This window comes from Vombatus ursinus, unplaced genomic scaffold, assembly GCF_900497805.2.
Source record: "Vombatus ursinus unplaced genomic scaffold, bare-nosed wombat genome assembly UNPS02008961.1, whole genome shotgun sequence".
Lineage (NCBI taxonomy): Eukaryota > Metazoa > Chordata > Mammalia > Diprotodontia > Vombatidae > Vombatus > Vombatus ursinus.
The window spans coordinates 11131120-11154826 of record NW_020948739.1 but is presented as its reverse complement, the minus strand read 5'-3'; the positions used below and the strand labels follow the sequence as shown (position 1 = coordinate 11154826).

The 23707-nt window shown below is 35.3% G+C and overlaps 1 protein-coding gene and 1 pseudogene across 34 annotated transcripts in view; both read right to left on the bottom strand.

The window, feature by feature from the left end:
* The window catches only part of RIMS2 (regulating synaptic membrane exocytosis 2), an 850283-nt gene that overhangs the window by 48983 nt on the left and 777593 nt on the right, over nucleotides 1-23707 (bottom strand). The gene's annotated exons all lie outside the window — the stretch shown is intronic.
* Nucleotides 12202-23707, bottom strand: part of LOC114034299 — a 31427-nt pseudogene continuing 19921 nt past the window's right edge.

Genomic DNA, 23707 nt, shown 5'->3' with positions numbered 1-23707 from the left:
AGTTTAGTCTAATAGAATCGAGAGGTTTTAAAGTAAAACCAACAGATAAAAATGCAGAAATCTTATACTTAAAAATATAGTACCTTAAATAATACCACAAGAGGTTTATTCTAATTTAGAATGACATTATTTCAATCATACCACAAACTAGGAAGCAATTTTCACAGCATGTGGTGCCATAGGGTACAGTTCTCAATCTTATTCTTTCTCACTCTGCAGCAAGGTTAGAGCTATCACTATACTCCCTCCATTAGAGGCAGTTTATTAAAATGGAAAAATAAAATGCTGCTCAAACAGTAAAATAAAACCTGTGTTCAAATCCTATCTCTAATAACACTTTTAGAGGCAGCTAGATTCTTTTGATCTCCTTTCTCTCATCTTCATTTCTTCCTCATCTACTGTTCTTTTTTGCTATCTACAAACATGTAGTCTTGTGACCTTGTGATCCTCTGAAGCTTCAATCCCATATTTCCTCTCCCTTTCACAGCCAAAAACCTAGAAAAAGTAGACTATATTTTTTGTTTCCACTTCACTTCTTACTCACTTCTTAACCACGACATTCCAAACCTACCACTCCACTCAGAAAGTGCTCTCTCTAAAGACTACCTCTCTGCATTTTAAAGATTCTTTGTAATTGTGAATTTAACAAGTATCAAAAAACATGAACACAAATATACAAAGAAGATGAAAGATGACTATATTAAAAGCTATGCACTTCTGTTATGTATAGATCTTTAAAAGTATCAAGTTCAAAAGCATTTATTAAGCATCTACTAAGTGTCACTGTCTCAACATGCTAATCAATAGGGATACAAAAAAAGGCAAAAACATTTTCTGCCCACAAGGAGCTTACAATCTAATATGAGTTAATATGTAAATAGCCATGTACAAACAAGATCTATCCATCCATCCATCTATCTATCTATCTATCTATCTATCTATCTATCTATCTATCTATCTATCTATCTATCTTTCAAACTACCTATCATTTCTTTATGTCTCTAGCTATCTATAAACCTATATATCTATAGGATAAATTTAAGATACTATCAAAGGGCAGGTACTAGCATTAAGGGAGAATGGAAAATATTTCTTGATGAAGGTGGGATTTTATCTGAGACTTGAAGAAAGTCAGAGAAGCCAGGAGGCAGAAAATTCTAGGAATGGAGGAAAGCTAATGAAAATGCCAGGCCTCAGTAGATTTGTGTGTGTGTGTGTGTGTGTGTGTGTGTGTGTGTGTGTGCGTGCTTGTGTAAGAATAGCAAGGAACTCAGTGTCATTAGAAATATATATTAAGCTTAACACAAAACTGTCATGTTGGTCTGTGCTTTTTCTTTTTCTTCTTCATCTTCCTCCTTTTCTCCTCTTCCTCCTCCTCTTTCTTCTTTTAATTCTCCTCCTCTTTTTCTCAACTGTGAAATCTAATAGGTTTTCCCCCCATTGTTCATCCAACTTAATTTTTCTGTAACTATCAATACTGTTTACTACTCATCACACTGAGCATCCTCTCTTATTTGGTTTCTGTGAAATTGTCCTCTGTTCTACCTATTTGACTGACCATTCTTTTTCAGTCTCATTTTTTGTAGCATCATACAAATCTACATCTAAGATTCTATGATATATCTCCAACCTACTAATATGGTGTGTCCTCTCCTTTGATAATCATCCATTTCCATGTAGTCAGTCATTCAATTATTATCTCTATGTTTCCCAATATACATATTCAGCCTTAATCTCTCTCCAGAATTTCAGTCCCATATTTCCAACTTTCTGCTATACCTCTCTTCACATACCCCACCCCCACCATGTGAATGCTTTGTTGAGATCTCAAACTTAACATGTTTAAAACAGAATTCATTATCTTCTTACTTAAATCTGCTCCTTTCCCAAACTTTTATGTTTCTAATAAATTCATTGAAATCCTTCTGGTCACCCAGTTTGACAATCTGGGAATGTCATTATTTATTCTTTCTTCTTTCTAAGCTGGTACTCTCTCACCCTCCACCCCCATATTCAGTTGCCTATACATTTTATCTACACATATCTCCTATCATTTCCCTTCTCTCCACTCAAACAATCAACCTTCAATTTCAGGCCTTCATCACTTCTCACCTGGCCTCATGCAACAGCCTTCTAATTTGTCTCTCTGTCTCTGGTCTTTCTCCTTTCTATTCTATACTTTAAATGGCTGCCAAAATAATGCCAAAAGCCAAGGTACAGATATTATCATGATATATTCTTATTCAAAATCCTTCAGTTGCTCTCTATTGCCTCTAGTATAAAATACAAACTCCTCAGGTTGGCATTTAAAACCTGACACAGTCTGTCTCCAACCTATTTTTCTAGACTTAGTTCACATTACTATTAACTTTCTATTAATTTTTTTTTAGTTTCCTTCCCCTACAAAATAATTGAAGAGGCATTTATTAAGTGTCCATGCTAAGTCATGGTGCTAGGTACTAGGAATAGAAAGACAAAATGAAAAACAGTTCATACCCTCAAGGAGATCACGTTTGGCTGGGGGGAGAGCACAATATGTAAGTACTTATATGAGTATTATTGGAGTGACACAACACTAAAAGCCAATGGGACCAGGAAAGGGGTTTTCCTCTATTTCAGACCTTACAAGTCTGGTCTGCTCAGCTGGAAGTTTCTTTTAATCTCCTGGGACTCTTTTCCCTTTCTTTGTAGCAGGAGTCAGGATCCAAAAATACCTTTCTTGTTCTTCAGTCCACCCTTCAGGATCATAGGTATTATTCTTGATCTGAAGGTGGTATGATAGGTATACATGGGTACCACACAAACAAAGGGAAGAATTAATATACATTTGAGAGGGACTTTCAGGCCATAAGTACTTTGCCTGTGGGGAAGGGGTAATGTTATTCATTTTCCCCAGTGAGATTCTTCAAATATTATTGCTAATAATTATTGATAAATGCAGAAAAGCACACATTTTGCATAAATGTGAAGACATTTATTATGGGGTTCCTGTGCATTTGCAGAATGTCAGCTTGCTTGACTGATGCAAATTCTCCATGAAGGGAGCTTGCTTTTGGAATAATAATGATGTTGTTAAAGAGGAGTGTCTTGAAGAAACTGGAGCATTCATTGACTTTCTGTAACTGGCCCAGGTTGGTTGCCCACTTGATGAAAGGGGAATTCTTTGGCCTTTGAGGCATTCAAAAAAACCCTGCCAGCATTAGTCAAGTCCTCTTTTGCCTCATTTGCTTCTGGAGGGTTATGGTGACTCTTTTGCTCATGGAGTCTAATGAGAGACTATGGTGTAAGTGGAAAGGCCTTGGGATCTTCTCTTCTATGAGGTCATGTGGACCTGAGAAACAAACTTCAATCCTTGATCTTTTGCTTGTCCTTTTCTCTTCCAGTTGAAAGGAATGGATCCTCATAACTAATAAGTTTGAAAAGTCATCAGAAGAGAACTCTGGCATCCTATTTTCCCAGAGTTTGGGTTCCAGCACCAATGTAGCATTGATTCCCTGGTAATGAGTGACCTTTGAGATGCTAGCCTAGCTGAAGGACTAATCCGATAGTAATGTTACATCTAGATATGAACTTAATGGAACCAATGCTGTGTAACATCTGACCTAAGTTTCCAGTCTTGTCCACCAGAGACTAAGGGGGTAGAGGGGAAAGTAAGGATGGGTTGAGAGAAAACAATGGTTGTACATCTGTTCTTGTCATATCTTTGAAGTAAATATCCACTGGTAGAAGCTATTTAATGTTAAATAGTTAAATGGAACTGATGGATTAGTGACTGGCCCCTAACAATGGAGTAAATATAGCTGGCTGAAGATCCAGGTAATGAAAATAGAGAAAAGAGAACATCTTGTAAACCCCTCAACATTCCCCAGCACTGTGAGGGGCAGATGTAACAGCCTGGCTATAAGAGTGAGGCCAGAGTAGGTATGTTACAGATTTACAAAATTTATTCCTGTAAGAGTGATAACTGGGCCCATTCTGACAAGGGAATTAGGCAGGGCAGCCCTTGTATTTTAAATAGGCCCTGTCCCTTTCTTAGGGAGACTGGAATTCTGCCTTTTTGGAGAGGAAGACAGTCATGACTAGATTACTCCACTCCCTTTTCTTTCAGAGGGTTATTATTGTAAATGAAGTATTTGCAGTCTAGGGACAGGATTCTCTTTTTTTCAGTGGTTCAACATAAAAGCCATCTTCCCTAGTCACTTGGGGTTGTAGGTGGTAGTGAGTCATTCCTTCCCAGACCTGGAGGGTGACAGCTTAACTTTCACTGGCTTGGCTTCTCTCTTACCAAAAGCTTATTACAAAGAAGATAGTCATAGACAGGTAGCAAACATATTTATCAAAGAAGTCAGTAAAACAGTAATTGGAGAAGTCTTACAGATTAATTTAGGTGGCCAAACACATATGAGTAAAATGGAGCTCTCTGACACAAGTGAGATGAAGACATAGATCAACCAAGGAGATAACAGTCCCACCTGAGAAGTCCATTCTTAGAACTCTTTGGGACACAGGTGGTAGAAATGAAGGGATGTGCTGGAGTACTGACTCTTCTTCACAAGCCTATGGCTCCAGAGGGACTACCATTTGCCATTTCAAGTCTGTGAATTCACTTTCCCTCACCCTGTTTTTCTCATTTTGATTCTCTCTTAGAAGCTTCAGTCAATTAGAAATCACATCTGCCTACAAATACACAGCATCACAGGCCTGTCCTTTAGAGGACTGCCCAAATCTACCTGGTCAAGGGTGCTACACTACAATCTGGAGGTTATCCTAGGCATTGCTATGCCAGCAGAACCAAGATCTGACAAGTATTAGCATACAAAAAAAGGCTTTAATAATGATCTTGGAATAAACTGAGAAAAAGTTTATCACCAGTAAGGCCATTTAGTGATTAATTCTTGGCACAAGGCAACTCATGAAAGAAAGAAAAATGCAAAATGGCCCTCAGTACTATGCACTCAATTACATACTCCATTCATACTACTATAGAATGTTTTGAAAATTGACAGAGGTTTTTAAGAATCACTTATTTATGAGAAAATCTAGAAATACAAACTGGAGATACTTAATGTGAGATCTTTGTATTTATGACACATAATTGGATGTTATTACTCAAGGAACCATATTCTATTTATTCTGACATTCTTAATATAAATGAAGCCAGAAGAAAAAAGGAAGGTGAAGTTAAAAGGAAAGTTAAGTCAATTATTAAGCAATTACTAAGTACTTGCTATGATCCAGTCAGATGGCACAGTGGATAGAATGCTGGAGTCTAGAAGATCTGAATTCAAATCTGGCCTCAGACACTTACTAGTTGTATGACCCTGGGCAAGCTACTTAACCCTGTTTGCTTCAGTTTCCTCATCTATAAAATGAGCTGGAGAAAGAAATAACAAACTACTCTAATATGTCTGCCAAGAAAACCCCAAATGGGATCATGGACAGTCAGATACAATTGAAACAACTCAATAACAAGAACACATGCTAGACACTGTGCTAAGAACTGGAGATAAAAAGAAAGGCAAAAAACATTCCTTGCTCTTAAGGATCTTACATTCTAATAGGAGAGATAACATGCAAAAATTAGGTAGAAGGAAGATCCTTATGAGATAAATCAGAGATAATGTCGAGGGGAATGTACTAAAATTAAGGAGGATGGGGAAAGGATTCTTGCAGAATGAGACTTTTATCTAAGACTTGAAGGAAGTCAGGGAAGCCAGGAGGCAGAGATGAGAAAGGAAAGTTCAGGCATATGGGAAAGCCAGTGAAAATGCCTAGAGTCAGGAGTTGGACAGTGTGCCAGGAATAGCAAAGTCCACAGGTTCTACTTAAAGAGGCAAATAAACAAACCTGGATGATTGGTCTATCATGTGTGCAAGGAAACAAGAAACATAATTTCATGGGACATTTGGTACTGAAACTAAATAATGGTAATACAATATCTTGTATTACAGAGTTTAAAATAAGTGCTTACAAAAAAGACTGCTAAAAATAACTGTGGTTTATAAACCAAGATCTTTTGAAGAAGATGAGGAGTACAGAAATCCTATAATATAATAAAATCCCTTAAATTTTATAAAGATATGCTAGTAAAATTGAATTACAGAAAATAATATTACAACCAAAGAATTTACCCTAAAAATAAATAAATCATGTTTATGTGGCTCCTTGTTACAATCCTTTGTTGAACTTGTTACAATGAATTTTCAATAACAAAGAATTTTATAGACAAGGTAACTCCATGGATCCTCATCCAGTTTTCCCAAGAAAAGTACTCAATCTGTTTGAGTAAAAATTTGATTAGATGATACCTGAGAGCCCAACTCTGAGATTGTGTGGTTCAGTGATACCAGATTATTTGATAAAGAGAGTAGTGCCGAAATATATCAGTTTGGTTTTGCCACCAAAGTAGTAATATTTTTTCTAATCCTCAAATATCCCAATCATTCACATGAGGAAAACAATGACAAAAATTCTTAATTTCTAGACAACTCAATGGAACAAAACTACAGAGGACCTTAGATGAGAAAAAAGGGCAGGATTATAGGATTTAGGGATGAAAAGACCTCACAGAACTCATACTTACTACACGTGTGAGCAAGCAATGAGAGACAGAATAATAGCTCTAAGATGGAAGCAAATAAGAGCCTGGGTTTATGAGCTTGCAAACACTCTTGCATACCAGTGTGGGGCTGTGGAAAGAGTAAGCCCATATCTGTAGTTAGAGTACTTAGGTTTCATCGGAAGGTCTCACTTGGGTGACCTTGGCAAGTCACTTAACTTCTATGAGGCCCATTTTCCTTACCTGGAAAATAAGTGGTTTGTACTAGATGATCTTTAAAATCCCTTTCAACTCTAAATCTATTAAACATCTTTTGGCACAGCTTCTAGATACTATCAGAAAAAACAAATTTAAGGTACAATATGTTACTGGAATAAGTACACTGGATTAGAAATTACAAGTGATAATTCTTCCTAATTCTTCCAGTGATTATCTGTATGTAATATTAAAAAAAACAGCTTATTATTTATTTCTTTATTGTTTAGCTTATTTATTTGCAAAAGAGAGAGAACAAAGATTTCCTTTTGAACCTCATTACATATCAGAAATTTATTCACTCATGAATTCATCCACATATTCTCTCATTGCCTCCTTTACGCAGAGCATTTTCTCTTAAAGTTCTTGGTTCTGATACTACTGACAAATATTTAGTCATGGCTTTGTGACATCATAACAAACTGTGTTATATGTTATTAATGTGTGAAAAACAAGTCATATGACTCCTGGAGAATCAAAAATGAAAAAAAATCTTGTGACAAAAGATTGGTTTAGACAAATAGCTATAATTAGGTAAAATGATGAAGAATATTGTGAAAGATAAAGGACAAATATCCTACTAAATTTTTTTTATGATGTATTTATTTTCAAAAGCATTACTTAGCCCTAAGTCATGATCTGTCAGAGGAACATCATTTTGTGCTGAACAAATATTCTTGTCAGCCACAGATACTGTTGACAATAAATGCACCCACTTTTCACATGATTTTGCTTTGCCAGTATACAGTGTTCATAAATGCCTATTCAACAGTGCCTGGAACTAAACAAGTGAGGGAACTCTCATGGATGAATTAATTCATCAAAACAAGTATCTTTTTAACTACATAGTGCAAGCTTCTCTTTCACTGTAATAGCACATTTTGCTAGCTCATACACTATCTATTCTAGTATGATGTTTGAAACAGCAAAATTAGTTCTGATTCTACAAAAAGCAAACAACTTACCTGGAACTAACTGTTCTCCCCTAGAGATGAATTATATATTTTAGGACACACACTACTTAAGTTATGCTTATTGTCCAAAAATAATGATATTTATCTAGAAAAATTAAGCAATTTATCATAAGCCTAGGCTGGTAATTTTATAATTGGTAAAAAGCACATTCATTATACCATTCAGTACTTTATCTCTCTTTCAACAGAAACACAGAAATAGAATGGGAACTCAAAGAATGAGTAGTGTGAGATAACTAATACTTTGGAATAGCTTGTCTAAGAGACCACTAGTATCAAAACTGAAATAGAAACTGATCCATGTGTGCTCCATATTGACTTAAAAATCCACAAATTGACATTATCTATTTTGTAGTGTATTTTTCTTTTTTTGTTAAACCTTTCCCAATTTCATTTTAATATGGTTTGGGCTGTACTCAGGAGGTATGTAGGCTGCTTCTAGCCCTAGGCTAATAATTTAACACTTCTGATCTAGGGCATTACAACTGTGTAATATCTATGTTCAAGGAAATGGCTTCTTCTAATTTTTCTAAAGAGAAAATTAGTATTTACTAATTGTATTACACTGTGATGTGATTTTTTTCTACCTTACTTTTTCCCCAAAAGAATAAGCTTAATGCTCTTTTTTAGATATATGGACATATAGATGTCTTCTACTTTAAGAAAATTTGATATTTAAAAATCTTATTACAAATACATACATTTATTAAATGCATAGTCAGGTGGTAACTATCATGACCAAGAATTAATTAAAATTGAGCACCCTAGATCAGTAGAGTAGAAATTTACAAAAAAAATTATTTTGGTTATTAGCCATTTCAAAGGAAGGAACAATGAAAGAAGTATTCTCAAAAATACCATCCATAAAATAATAGGCTTGATTTTCAGTGTGCTAGGGAAGGGGAGGGGGGACATACTTAAATGGTGCATGGGGGAAAACTCTTACATTAAACTTAGTGACTAATTAAAAGTCTTTCTTTTATTTTTGAGAGAATATAGGTTGTGGTATAGCTGGTGTCTTAAATGGAGAAAAGTGGAGAAAAGATAAGATAAGAAAGAATAAATGAGACAAGAAACTCCTTAAATTATTTATAAGGTCCTCAATCCTATTATCTATGATCCTTCTCTCCTTCATCAATTCTCCATAAGCATACATCTGATTACCCCTCTGAATCTTACTATTACCCACCTCTCCTGGAAATAATCTGAAAATGACAGGACCAAAGAAAAGAAAGAAAGAAAGAAACCAAGAAAGGAAAGAAACACTAAAAGTACAGTCCTGGCACATTTTATAGAAGCTAAAGTGCCAGGATGGAATCAGACCTTCAAAAGAGTTGGAGAGTATCATTCCATTTCAGCAATCCCAACTCAGGCTCTAAGAGTGGCAAATACATCAAAGATACATCTGACTGTGGTAGTGTAGGGCAGAGGTATCAAACTCTCTGGTGGCCAAAACTCAAGATGAACTTGAACCATTAAAATGTAACTGGAAATTTTTAAACAAAATAAATGTACAATATGATATAGATAGAGTTAATTTGAAGTTTCCTAAGTCAATATGCAGCCTGCAGGGATCCATTTCTATTTGAGTTTGACATCACTCATTTAGGGTACTGGTCTTAGAATCAAGAAGCCTTGGGTTCAAATCTTCCAGTAAGATTTACTAGCTATTTGGCCATGAGCAAATTACTTTATATCTCTGAGACTGTTTCCTCATCTATAAGATAGTGAAAATAATAATTCTAGTACCTATGTCAGAGTTGTTATGAGGTTCAAATGATGTAAGGTACATAAAATACTTCATAAGCTTTAATGTTCTATTCAAATATCTAATATTTTTGTGGGTTAAAAATAGTCCTTTCCAACATTCAGTGGTCTAAAGTGTTCTATGAAATTATATATAAATGCTCCAAATCATTAATAGAAAGAAAAAATACAAATGAAAACAATTTCACCTTACCCACAACAAACTGGTAAAGGTACTCTAACAGTTGTGGAAAACAATTTGCAATTTTTTGACAATATCATTAAGTTTTCATATCGTTTCATCCACAGATACTTCTACTGTATGCATACCCCAAGGAGGTCAAAGAATATATACCAAAATATTCATAGTAGCACTTTTTGTAATAGCAAAAAACTAGAAACAAAATGGGTTGCTGCTGATTGGGGAATAACTAAAAAAGCTGGATATAGATGGACTATTATTGTGCCATAAAAGTAATAAACTTAGGAATATGGGAAGATATATTTACTGATGAAGGATGAAGGGAATAGAATGAAGAACACAATTATATGATGCCTACAATAATGTAAACAAAAAGAGCAGTAAAAGTAAACTTATTTGTAATTATTGACAGTGATATTGATACATGATAACGTGTATATCTTTCCTTTTTGTAGGGAAATTTTGGTGCAGAAAGTTGCATACAATTTCAAATATAGTCAGGAGTATGCTGGCAAATGTTTAATTAAAAAAAACTGGCTCTCTGAAAAAAAATGTGGATTGAATGAACCTCAGAGGAAAAATGGTTATTGAGTGATGGTGGTAGAGAGAGAGCCTGGAAATGGTAATGGGAAGCAAGGAGTAATCCAACTTCTTCACCATGACCAGTGAGTTTGGGGATGGGGCAGTACATGTGAAAGTACAATCAGTGTTAGAAAGAGTGGCCAGGAAAACTGTATTATTAGGAAGGAGAAAAGTCTCAGTGAGAGGAAAAAGATAGAACAACTAGAAAAGCAGAAGGTTTAAGATGAAAGCTACTTTATAACCTATGGAGCAGGCATTCTAGAATGCACAGTAGATGGGTTGAGTAGCTTTAAAATGAGATATTAGCAGGGTTGGGTTGAGAGGGGATGGAAATGAAAGAGTAGTCAGTAGGAGCCCAAGAACAGAGTTTTAAAAATGGTATCCTAGATTCAGATTCACAATCACTAGGGGGGAGAGGATGATAGTTTGGGAATATGTTAAAAACTGAAGAAGTGAATACAGGTAGATAATGATTTTCCACAGAAGTTCAGCCTTGGGGAGGAGTAGTACTAGGGCATCAAGTAGCATTATTTATCTGGAAACAGGGAAAGGGGATGTGTGTGAGGGAGTGCTTAGACAGGGGCATGGTAACTGCTACAGTTTTGTAGGTAGTCATAGAAAGAATGTCTGAGGCATGATCAAATGGCTGCCCAGGAGTCCTGGAAGCCCTCCTGGGCAGATACAAGGAAGCCAATTCCTTTGGAATTTAGGTAGTCAGAAATGAAGATAAACCTCATTGTGTATCTTATTATAATAGGATAATGTTAAGAAATCTACAAGGTCTAGTGACTTACTTATCTTGCAAGCCAACAGCAGGTTACATTTGAATCACAATGATAGAATGTCAGAGTTAATAGAAGAACTTAGAGATCAATTAGTCTAACACCTTCGTATTATAAACCAGGAAGTGACCATACCTCCTAGATACTTGAAAAGTGCTTGGTAGAGGATTCCATCACATGATCCCTTATTGTGCTTTTCAGTCCTATGTTTATATGTAAAAATGAATGGCCATCTAAGTAGCAATGACTAAAAAAAAAAAAAAAAAACCAAACTCGTATACTGAGTATACTTAGAAAACTCAAAACAGAGAAAATTAATTTTTAAAGTATTCTTCGATAGGCTGAGACAAATAATACCAAGAGTTCTGTGGTAAGGAGTCCAAGTAATGGATTTAATTTTTAAATTTCTATCTTCACAACATCTCTTACACTTGTCCCCTTCTCTTTACTCACAAAGCTACCTCCTTTTTCAGGCTTTTTTATCATTCCTCACCTGGACTACTACAATAGTTTTCCAACTGGACCACTTGCCTCAATCCAGCCTCTTCACAAGTGCCAAAGAAATTTTCCTAAAGTGTAGATCTGACAGTGTGAATACCTCCCCTCCTTCCACTACATAAACTCTATGGCTTCCTACTACCTTTAGGATCAAATACAGACTCTCCCATTTAGCATTTAAAGTTCTTCATAACCTGACCCCTAGTTCTTTCTTTTCAGGCCCTTACTTTATTCTTCCATACTCATTTTATGGTTCAGTCATACTTAATTGCTTTTCCTCATATGGGATACTCCATTTCCTGTCTATATGCCTTTGCATTAGTTGCTCTTCATTCCTGGAATGCTCTCCCTTCTCACCCCAACTTCTTAGGATCAAAGATTTCCTCAAGTCATTTTAGGTGGTCTCTTTTGAAGGAGGCCTTTCCTGTCCCTTCCCCTGCCTCCTTCCTAGACCTTAGCAGCTAGTGCCTTTACTTCTAAAATTACCTTGTATCCGCTTCATAGGTATCTAATATAGATACTAGATAACTAGATAGAAGCAGCATCTAGTTTATTTATGCATGCGAAAGGTAGATGTCACAGTACACACCCTTCTCGAGCCAGTCATTTGTCCAAGGGCCCCCAGCTGGGGATGTACTTAACCCCACAGTCATCAGGAATGAGATGCTTTTCAGCCATCATATCCTCAAACTCATCAGCATTGAACTTGGTGAAACCCCATTTCTTGGAGATGTGGATCTTCTGGCAACCAGGGAACTTGAATTTGGCTCTACGCAAAGCTTCAGTCACATGTTCTTTACTCTGGATGTTGATTCGAATTGACATGATTACTTGGCAAATGTGTACATGGGCTACAGTGCCCTGGGGCTTCCCAAAGGCTCCCCGAATGCCAGTCTAGAGCCTATCAGCCCCAGAACATGACAACATCTTATTGATGCGGCTGACATGAAAAAGATGTAGCCACACACGAATATGAAAGCCATCCTTGCCACATCTTCACCATGTACTTGTTGGCACAGATACCAGCTGCTTCCAAGGCTTCTGATGATAGCTGTTCATATTCATGTGATACCATATGGCCACACAATGGAAATTCATCCACTTTCCCTTTCTTTCTGCCAAGATCGAAGATTCTTATCTTGGCATCAGGAACTCTCCTGCAGAAACGGGACTTTGGGTATGGCTTATTTTTACAGTACCTATAATGGGGGGGGGGAGGTGGGACAACGGCCCATGGTGCTGGCAACAGCAGGGACTGTGTTTCACCGCAGGGAAAGGCTACATATTATTTTCTTAATTAGAATGTAAGCTCCTTAAGGATAATGATTGATTTTGCTTTTTCTTTGTAATTCCAACACTTAACACTTCTGACACATAAGCATTTAGTAAATGCTTATTAATTGAATCAGATAAATAATACTGTATTTAAAGTTTAGCAATGAGATGTTGCTAAATTTCATGTCCACCAGTTTTATAGATGACTTGGGAGATGACTTTTCATACACTGAAGAAGTATATAAGAAGCTATCAGAAAAAAATGAAACAACCTGAAAGAAATCTTTTTCTGTGTCATCAGATTTGGAAAAAATGGAAGAAAAAGATCTAACATCAAATGAAAGAATGAAGAAAAACTTTAGTAGACAGGAAAGGTATACAGTAAAATACATCCTAACTTTCCAGGTTTAACCTTTATGAAAGGTGGGAAAACTGAATAACTGCATCATTAGCATCTTCAATATTTAATATTTTTTACTTAATAAATAAGTAAAATTTAATATCACACCTTAAGATAACTTCATCTTCATTCATTCATTTAATAGAACTGTTTAATGAGCCTAGTTACATTGTAGTATGTGCTAGAAGGAGATACTTAGATAATTTAGTTATTGTCCCTATCTTACAACATATCAAGGGGAATGATACAAACACAAATGATACAAACAGAAATATGTAAAATTATATAACATTGGGGCGTGAGGATGACTCTAGGGTCTCAAAGGCTCTACCTGTGGAGCACAAGATCTGATAGGAACTTCCAAGCTGATAAAGCTTTTATCATGGGGTTGGTCATGGACTGTGTATCTGTCATCTGAGGGTCAGTACAGGCAAGTTCCATGAGGCTCATGACCAGAAAGTTGAAGATTTAATGTGTGTGTGTGTGTGTGTATGTTGTATGGCATAACAATCCATGAAAAATGTTATTGATCAACGGAGATACCTAATGAGCAATTGGAAATTGGTTTACAACACCTTTGGGGGGTGTTGAGGACATTTTAAAATATACATTTTAAAATCAAATGTGCCAACACATTTTCATTTGTTGGATCTTCCCCCCCATTCACAGAGCAGAAAAGTTCTATAACAATTTTAGTAGCAAAGAAGTAATTGCTTGCAAAAACAACTATTTTAATTAAATACAACATATACTATTTGTTATTATGTTAGGTTTATAGACAACTAGAGTAACAGCATGTAGTAAAAAACCAGAACAATAAAACTAGAATTCATGGTGACTGATTCAGCAATATATTTTTGCAATATTAAGACAGAAATTACATAAAAATACATTTCTACTTCAAAAGTATAGAATCCAAACAGAACTTCAGCAAGGTCATGTTATTAGAGAAATTTCAAATATAAGGATAATTTTATTTTAGTTTTATATATGGAGAAAGGTTTTTTTTTTTTTAGTACTTGTATTCTACCTTAATTCCCCTGCATACCTCTAGGTTCCATCTAATTCTTCTAAACCTTAAAAACAGACCTAAAAAGACAGAGAGGACTTTCATCAGCTGTCTTAGGGAGGAACTTACTTGATAGCAGCTATAGAATAAGGATGGTGCTTAAAAGAATGCTGAATCCTAGGTAGAGGAATTAGTCAGAGCCAAAGAGCACTAAGATCCTAGCCATGGTGGTGGTAAGGGTTCTTTCCTCCATTTTTCCTTCTTATCTCTTCTTCCCTCCTTTCTACAATGTATTATGACTTCATTCATAAAAATTAAAATTTTTTTTGTGTTTACATATTCAATTATTTTTTCTGAAAAAATATTGAGACCCCTTAAATGTGAAGAAGTTTAGGATACAACTATATCTCAATCCAGTTCAGGCATTACCACTGATTATAAAAGATAATATAAATCAATTAGCAAATAAATGACAGGGCAGCTAGGTTGTACAGTAGGTAGAATGCTAAGCCTGGAATCAGGAAAACCTGAGTCCAAATTCAGCCTCAGACACTTACTAGATGTGTGACCCTGGGCAAGTCACTTGTCTCTGTTTGCTTCAGTTTTCTCACCAATAAAATGAGCTGGGGAAGGTAATGGCAAACCACTCCAGTATCTTTGCCAAGAAGATTCCAAATGGGGTCAGAAAAAGTTGGACATTACTGAAATCACTGAACAACAAATAAAAGACACCAAGAGTATAAAATATTAATGGTTACCATATTCTTTCACTTCACTGTTGCCCTTGTCTACTTCTTATATCCAACAATGACTTTCATCCATAAATCATTGTGATTCTTCATGTTCACTCCTGAATTTTCTCTAAAAAAACTGAGTAATTTTCAAAGTTTCACTCTACGTATAAACTCTTGTCAGATTCTGATACTTTTATATTCATGATGTCTTCAAAATCTAAGCCTCCCTCTGGTCGTTAAGCATGATTCACAATTGACTGGATTACTTCTCATCACCAGAAATCCCTTTCTCCATAACTGTAAAATTCCAGTCAATCTTTAATGATGATGACTGAGCAAGCCCGTAGGAATTCAGCTAAGGAATATAAAAGAGATGCATAGTTCAGTTAACGACCTTCTATTCTGTTCTCCTTCAACCCATCTATGTAGTAAAAAATGTGGCCTGGGAACCATTTTGAGTTTCATGTCTTTAACACATCATAAACAATTTGTAAACACAATACTAGTTATGTATGAGTGTGTCTTGCTGCATTGCACAAAATTTTTATTTTTATACAGTTCTATGAAAACAACATCTCCCCATTTATTATTAAGATTTTAGAGTGTGGTATAGATATGGGGGTGAAATACCATTGAAGAATGCAAATGAACTTTTAAAAATCTACTTAATAGAAAAACAATACATTTCTAATAAAATATTAAGTTAATTAGCTCTTTCAGTATTGCATAGTACCAGTAACTGTGACTGCTAATGAGAGGTAAATAGAAATGCCTTTTGTCTTTGGAGGCACATTCAGGATACTTTTGTGTCTATACATACATTACATACAGCTATACATAAACACAAACGTATTTAAATGTAAGCTATTTAAAATAATTGTCCCTATGGAGTTTTATTATTGGCCTCTTTCCTGACATTTTTAGTACATTTGGTGCAGATACAATGAGCATTACATTTCCACGACAGTTAAAGTATATTTTCTCTTTTGGAGTCTGACTCCCTTCCAGACCACTCTCTCTCACTTCTCTTAGAAGCTGTTCTGTAGGTATTTTTGCTGCAAGGTTAAATTTTATACTGAGAAAGATGAAAGGTTAATATTATTAAAGCAAGGCAGGATGGTAGAAAACAATTCAGCATCAAAAGAATTTTTTTTTTTAATAAGGCTAGTTCAAAGAAGCAAGATTAGAAGACAAGAAAATTAAAAGAGCACTGTTATATCAAATCACTGGTATAAGAGATGCAATTTAACATGTTAAAACAAATGTGCATATAGTCAATTTCTTTTTTTTTTGTTTTTTTGGGTTTTTTTTTTTTTTGGTGAGGCAATTGGAGTTAAGTGACTTGCCCAGGGCCACACAGCTGGTTAAGTTTCAAGTTTCTGATGTCAGATTTGAACTCAGGTCCTTCTGATTCCAAGGCCAGAGCTCTATCTACTACACCACCTAGCTGCCCCCATAAGTCAATTTCTAAATGAGGTCCACTTGTATGACTGCATTTACACTTCTTACTTCTACTGCTAATAACATCAGCACCAATATCCAAAAAGATTTTTTTTGCCAAATCATCTTACTGAATGTAAATTCTAAATTTAGTATAGAATATAAAAGATCTTGAGATGTGGTACAAAGAGTGCTGGACTTGGAATAAGACCAGACCTGGATTTCCACCCAGCCTCTGATATACACTAGCTGTGAAGAGGCAAGTCACTGAACCACTATAAGTCTTATTTTCCTCATCTGTAAAATTTGGATAATAATACCCAGAGTATGTAACTCATAAGAGTATTATGAGAATCAAATGAGATAACGTACTTAAAGTTCTTCGTAATCCTTAGAGCACTAGACATTGACCATTATTATTGTTAATAATGGATAACTGGCAAATTAAACATAACCAAAATTATTTTTAAAATGAATACCTTTTTTTAACAGAATCATATATCACAAAAAACAAACATTTTCAAACACATCCAACCAAACCTTTCAGGGATTATTTTTGTAGGGAGCAAGATCCATTCAGAACCAGAATCACAGCATTAAAGTATACTGTTAAAACCTAGTGAGAGGTATGGAAACTCCTTATCCTTTACAGATTCTGGCACTAGAAGGGAGGTAGTGAGAGACTGTAGGACAAGGCCATATGATTAGGCCATCACCAATGAGGAATAGGTCTAAAAAAGGGTAGAACAGACAGAGGAGAAGGTGTTCACTTCAACTATAGAGATGCTGTTAAGCACAAGAAAATAAATGAGCATGTACCTGGAGTAATGACCCTGGGGGCTACTGTAAAAGGAACATGAATTAAGACCATGTCATACAAGGATCAGTTAAGAGACCTGCCCCCATTTAGTTTAGGAAAAATCTGATATGTGATTTCAAGTGTTTGAAGTGGGCAGTCACAGGGAAGAGACTGGATTTATTCTTCTTGGTCTCAGAAAGCTAAACGAGGGTTGGAAGTTACACAAACAGATTTCCACTTGGTATAAGGAAAAACTTCCTAACATTAGAGCTATCCCAAAGTGGAATGGGTTACCTGAAGAAGGAGAGGGTTCCTCTCCTTTACTTTCATCAATTGCCTTGATTACTGCAAGCTAAATCCGGGTTGGTCTAATCATTTCCAGGAGCTTTTGTTAATAATAATAATAATAATAATAATCTCTGAACATTTCTGGATCAGAGCATACTGTTATGATCCCTGTTCCTAATTTCATTTTTTTCTTAAAATTAGTAAAAAAAAATAAGCATATATAGATGATAAAACATTCCCACATATTTCAAGTGACCTGTTTTTATTAATTTTTAAATAGTGTATGTTTTAAAACACCATTTGCATAAATGTTACAATAATTATTGCAGAAGACAATGATTTTTTTTTCTTGTGATTGTTGCAAACTTTTTATACTTTTGATTTGGTTTTATGGCCTCTTTATTGTCTGCCTGGTGAAAGATTCAATGTCATGATAATATGCCAATTACAGAAATGCCCTTAAAAAAGCAATAAGTAATGAGGTCAAAATTTCCTCCTAAAAGAACTATGAAGAACACATTGCAAACTTATTGTCCATGACTACAGAGTGCCAATATTTCCCCTTTGTTCTTTAAGTTGAAGACATGTTGAATTTAGAAGGTTCAGATCCTAGTTTGGAAAAAGACCAAAATACTGTTTTTCAAAATAGATGTCCTCATCCCCTATCACTCATATCATATTTCATGGAGAGAGGGGAAAAGAGAAAAATGGCATTCTTTGTATATCTTATTATTTTACACAGAAAATTTAGGAAAAATTTAAGGTATTGTTGATCTCGTGGATGCAAAGAAGAATATAATTTTTCTCCCAAGCATACAGTAAGTGCAACATCCTTGTAACATCTGTCCATATGCTTTGACAGTGTCTTTGTATATAACATGAAGCTCTTTGTTCAGAAAATAAAGCTAGGATTATAAAAAGAAGTGAAAAGCTCATATTCATCAAAGCATTAAAATTTTAATTAGTTATTACTAACTTATTATATTGTCCTATAAAAGCTACTTAGTTTTTGTGTCTCAGTTTACTAAATAGTGTTTGAGTATCATTCTGCAAATATAAAATGCCATATTAAATACCAAACAAAATCAATTATTTTATCTTGCAATAGCAAAGTCCTTACATGTTTTAAATTAAGGTTGGCCAAGTGAAAGGAAAATTTATATTCTTTGCCACAAGTGAAGAATATATTGCTCTTTGAATCTGTTCCAATTAAATACCTAATATAAATATAAGACACCAACCCTAAATCATCAGAGATTAATAGAAATACAATGGATTCATTGCATTGTCATTTTATGCACAATCATTGTTGATGCAGCAAAACAAAAACATTAAAGTTAGCATCTGCTGTCTTTCGTACACAAAGACAATGAACAAACTGATGCAGACTTTCCAAGCATCAGTGCTTTAATTTCTCTAATTATGGTGACAGACTACACTGAATCATCTAAATTCCTCTACTTATTCCCACTTGTGATTAGTGTAGGTGTTTACAGTATAGCTGGCTTTTTGACGTTTGTCCTCCTTTGGGACTATGCTTTAAACAACTGATCAAAAATTTAGAAAAATGTCTAAGAATCATTATATCACATTTTCTTATTTTTCAACCATGTATTTAAGTATCTTACTAGCTGTATACCAGGGGCTACTCAAAGTCCCTAGAGAACACAGGAGAAATATATTACATATATTTATGGTTATGAGTGGTGGAAAAGAGAGAGAGAAGGGGATGAGAAGGGTTATCACTTAACCTCTTGGTGCCCCAGGCTGATATTTGTTATAGAAAACAGTTAACAATCAATTCAACTTTGTAGAGGGTGTTTCCTTAAGGAAATTCCCTACCCACATGATATCAATACTCTAGGACCAAAGAAAGAGTTCTTGTCAATCTGTTACTATTATATGAAATTTGGATAATATGGTATACGCTATTTGAATTGTGTATGATGGGGTACAACATACTATTAGATATTACTGTTTTCCTCAGATACATATCAAAAAATGAAAATATGTTTAGTGAACATTCTTAAGCTTTGGATCACTCATCATTTGTCACCTCCACCCCCACATATGTGCTGCTGAACAAAGATGGAGAAAGTCACACAATTGTTCTGACTGGGTCCACTACAAATTTATGTTATACAATCTCAACTGGGCCCTCACTGCTGCTAGTCAATCCTACTATACTTCCCTTAAATTACTATCCCTCTCTCCATAACAACTATTCCAAATCTTTTCATCTCTCTTCAAATCTACCATGACTCCCCTTCCTTACACTCTCTTAGCTGAGAACCCTGCCTCATATTTTACAGAAATAAATTGGCCCTTTCTCCTCTAATTACTGTTATCTTTCTTGTTCCTATCTGTCTGTCCTCTCTCTCTCTCTCTCATTTCCTGTCACTCAGATGCCTTCTGCCACTATTTCCTCCTTGACCTATCTCAAATGATAGAGTGGCATTCTCTTTACTCTTTACCAAGCCTAACTTCTCTAATTGTTCAAGCAATCCCATTCCATCCTACCCCCTTCAATAGATTGCTCCCTCTGTCATCCCCACTTTGTCACTAATTTACAAATTCTCCCTCTCTACTAGCTCATTTCTCGCTGTCTACAAACATGCCTATGTCTCCCCATCCTGAAAAAAAAAACAACCCTCACTTGATCCTTCTATCCCCACTAACTATCATCCTGTATCTCTTTTGCCCTTTGTAGCTAAACTCCTTGAAAAGACCATACAACAGGGGCCTCCACTCTCTCTCCTCTCGTCCTCTTCTTCAGCCTTTAAAATCCAGCTTCTGAACTTATCATTCCATTAAAACTGCTTTCTATAAAGTTGCTGATGATGTCTTTGTTGCCAAATCCAATGGTCTTTTCTCAGTCCTCATTCTCTGTGATATCTAGGCATGTTTTGACATTGTTGATCACTTTCTTCCTTGATACTATCTTTTCTCTAGGTTTTTGGGATATCATTCTCTCTTGGTTCTCCTCCTATCTATCTGACTATTCCTTCTCTGTCTCCTTTGCTGGATCCTCTTCCAGAGGAAACAGGTGACTTCATTTTTGGATAGCTCCAAATCTCAGATAGGTTATTCCTCAGGCTGAGCCCAAATTTGTTTCCTTGTAATTTCCTACTATTAAGTCATTATTTGTGATATTTTCAGTGTTTAGTTTTAGACTTCCTGGACTAAAGATAAATATCAATGGAAAGGTAACACTCAAGCCTTCTCAGTTATTTGTACTTTGGTGGGAATGAGAATACCAGATAATTTTTTGACTGTAGGATTCAAAAAGAGGTCATGACAAAAAAAAAAGAAGAAACTGAAATGGGAGAAAACAAAGTAGGAAATAATGTGGAGATGTAGGCCAGAAAAAATGGAGAGGGAAAGTATAGAAGACAGAGACTAGGTATTAAGTCTTACATTACAATTTTGAGTAAGAGGAGGCTTTATTCATAAACAGTTAGCAATTTCTCTCCTCTTCTAATGCTCCTGTCCCTTCTTGCCCTCTGATACTGATCTGCATATCAAAAGAACAAAACTCATTTTTTCTCCAGGAATTACATTTCATCTACTGAAAGATTATGACACAAAAAAATAAAGTATAAAATGAAGAAGAATATAGTTTAATTAAGCCTAATTCTGTGTGGTTTCGTAGACCTTGGAATCAGAAGATACAGGATGGAGTGCTAGCTTCTCCACTTACAAATTGTGTGACCCTCGGCATATCACTTTCTCTCTTAAGTTCAGTTTTGTCAGATCTGTAAAATGGATGTACCTAATTGTGCTATACCCAAGGTCCCAATTAATGTGGATTATGAATCCCATCAGTGGTTACAGTGGTTATTGTAATTCCCACTGCATATTTCCATTGGGTTGGAACATATTTTACGTAATTATAACTTAAAACAGTTCAAATTTGAACACACATAATCACTTAATGGGAATCATTATTCACACTAATTGGGACTTTCACTCTACTTTTACTTCAACAGTGTAGTTGTCAAGAAAGCACTTCCCAAACACAGAAATGTGAGTTACTTTTATATTATATCAAGAGGCAGCTGGGTGCACAATGGATAGAACATTGGGCTTGGAGTCAGGAAGACCTGAGTTCAGGTCTAGCCATCAAACTACCTGTGAGCCCCTGAGCAAGTCACGACCCCTGTCTTGGTTTTCTCCTCTGTAAAGTAGAGATAATAATAACATCTACCTCCCAAGGTGGTTATGAGGATAAAGTGAGACAATATTTGTGAAGAACCGTATAAATACTAGCTATGTTTATTATTTACATACTTTTAGTTGTTTATTTCATCAGATTTTACCCAGTGATTTTATTCTTTCCTCATAAACATTTTTAAAAAATCTATTCCAAACTATTTCATATGTCTAGCTTGAGGCTTTTTCTTAATATGTTACACAGAGTTGAAAGGGATCTTTCAATGTCTTCCTCTACTTTTCCTACCCATACTTCTTTATCAATGACTGAATGTTTTCCTTTGATATAAGCCACTATTCAGGTCATGGGCATATAATATTTAATAAGCAGTTTTACCACCACCACCAAGAAATCAAGAAAGCAACAGGAAAAGAACATATACAAAAACAGTAGTTTATCTTTTCTATAAAAAAATAAATAATTTTTCATCTCAAATTTATTGGTTGTCTGTAGTAACTTTAGCATGTGTTAAGCCGTTGCTAGTCTGAAGGATCCTGGTTAAAAAAAAAAAAGATTAATTCTATGTCTGGTTAGGGATTTAGGCTCACTATCAGGGAAATCCAGAGACAATCTATGAAGAGGAGTGAAATGCCACAAGGGAATGACTTAGACACTTAGAATATTAATAGAATTACAGAATTAGAAAGGTTATTGAAAGACTATTTTGTCTAGGCTATTTTCCTATATGTAATTAAATGGCTAAATCATCCCAAGAGAGAACCATATAAGATATACAGTCTATATTATCTTTTCGAAGATATTCAATTTTTGAAAACCTTCTTTCACTTCTTTCTCCTATGTTTTATAGATTAGTTAGATCTTTTTACTAATTTATCTGGTGACTCTTGCAATGTATATAATTCAGCAATTTTCCATTTTATTTATTCTCTTTAATAATGCATAATAAGCTTATTTGTAAATACTATTTGCTAGTTTTTTCCCCTGTCCATACCTATTGTTATCTTCTAAATATTTCTTGACTGTACACTTGGTGATCACGTGTTTGTCCCCACATTCTTCTCATTGTTAGGTATATTCTCTACTATCCCAAAGAATTCATAACTTTCCTGGGTCTTTTTTTCCAGTCTTTTTTCCTCTAAGAGTCTGATGGCTAAGACGTTTTTCTTCTAATCTTTTCTGGCTTTATCTAAGATGGTTGCCTTTTTTGTTTTGTTTTTTTTTTTAAACAATTAAATTGTTTTTGCTGCTGCTGTTGTTATTTAGTTGTTCAGTTATGTCCAACTCTATGTGAACCTATGGACTTCTGTCCATAGGTGACTTTCTTGGTAAAGATACTAGAATGGTTTGCCACTTCATTTTCCAGTGTGTCCCCATTTAACAGACGAGGAACTGAGACAAATAGGGATTAAGTGACTGCAGGGTCACACAGCAAACAAGTGTCAAAGGCCTGATTTGAAATCAGATATTCCTGGCATCAAGCCCTGTGCTTTTTCCACAGTGCCACCTAGCGATCCCTGCAAAAAATTGATAAGCATGTAATTCATAAAAACTTTTGTAGTAAATAAGTTTTACCTTAATCTTTCCATCTATAAATTTGAAATTCTAATTCCTTCAATTCCTAATATTTTTAGCTCTTTGATTATCCTCTTTGTTCTTTCTTGGACTCACTCCAGTTTTTCCACATCTTATTTAAAGTATAGTGACTAAAAGTGGTACTTAAAGAAGGTTTTGACTAATGCAGCATATAAAGGGTCATTTCCCATAACTAGAATATATTTTCATTTTAATACTTCTCAGTATTAGTACATTATCTATATTATCTCGGTACTATACTAGGACATATAAAAAAAGAATGAGCAGCTAGGTGGTGCGGTGGATAGAACACCAGGCCTAGAGTCAGAAAGACCTGAGCTCAAATGCAGCCTTGGATACTTACTAGCTGTGTGACCCTGGACAAGTCACTTGTCCCTGTTTGCCTCAGTTTCCTCAT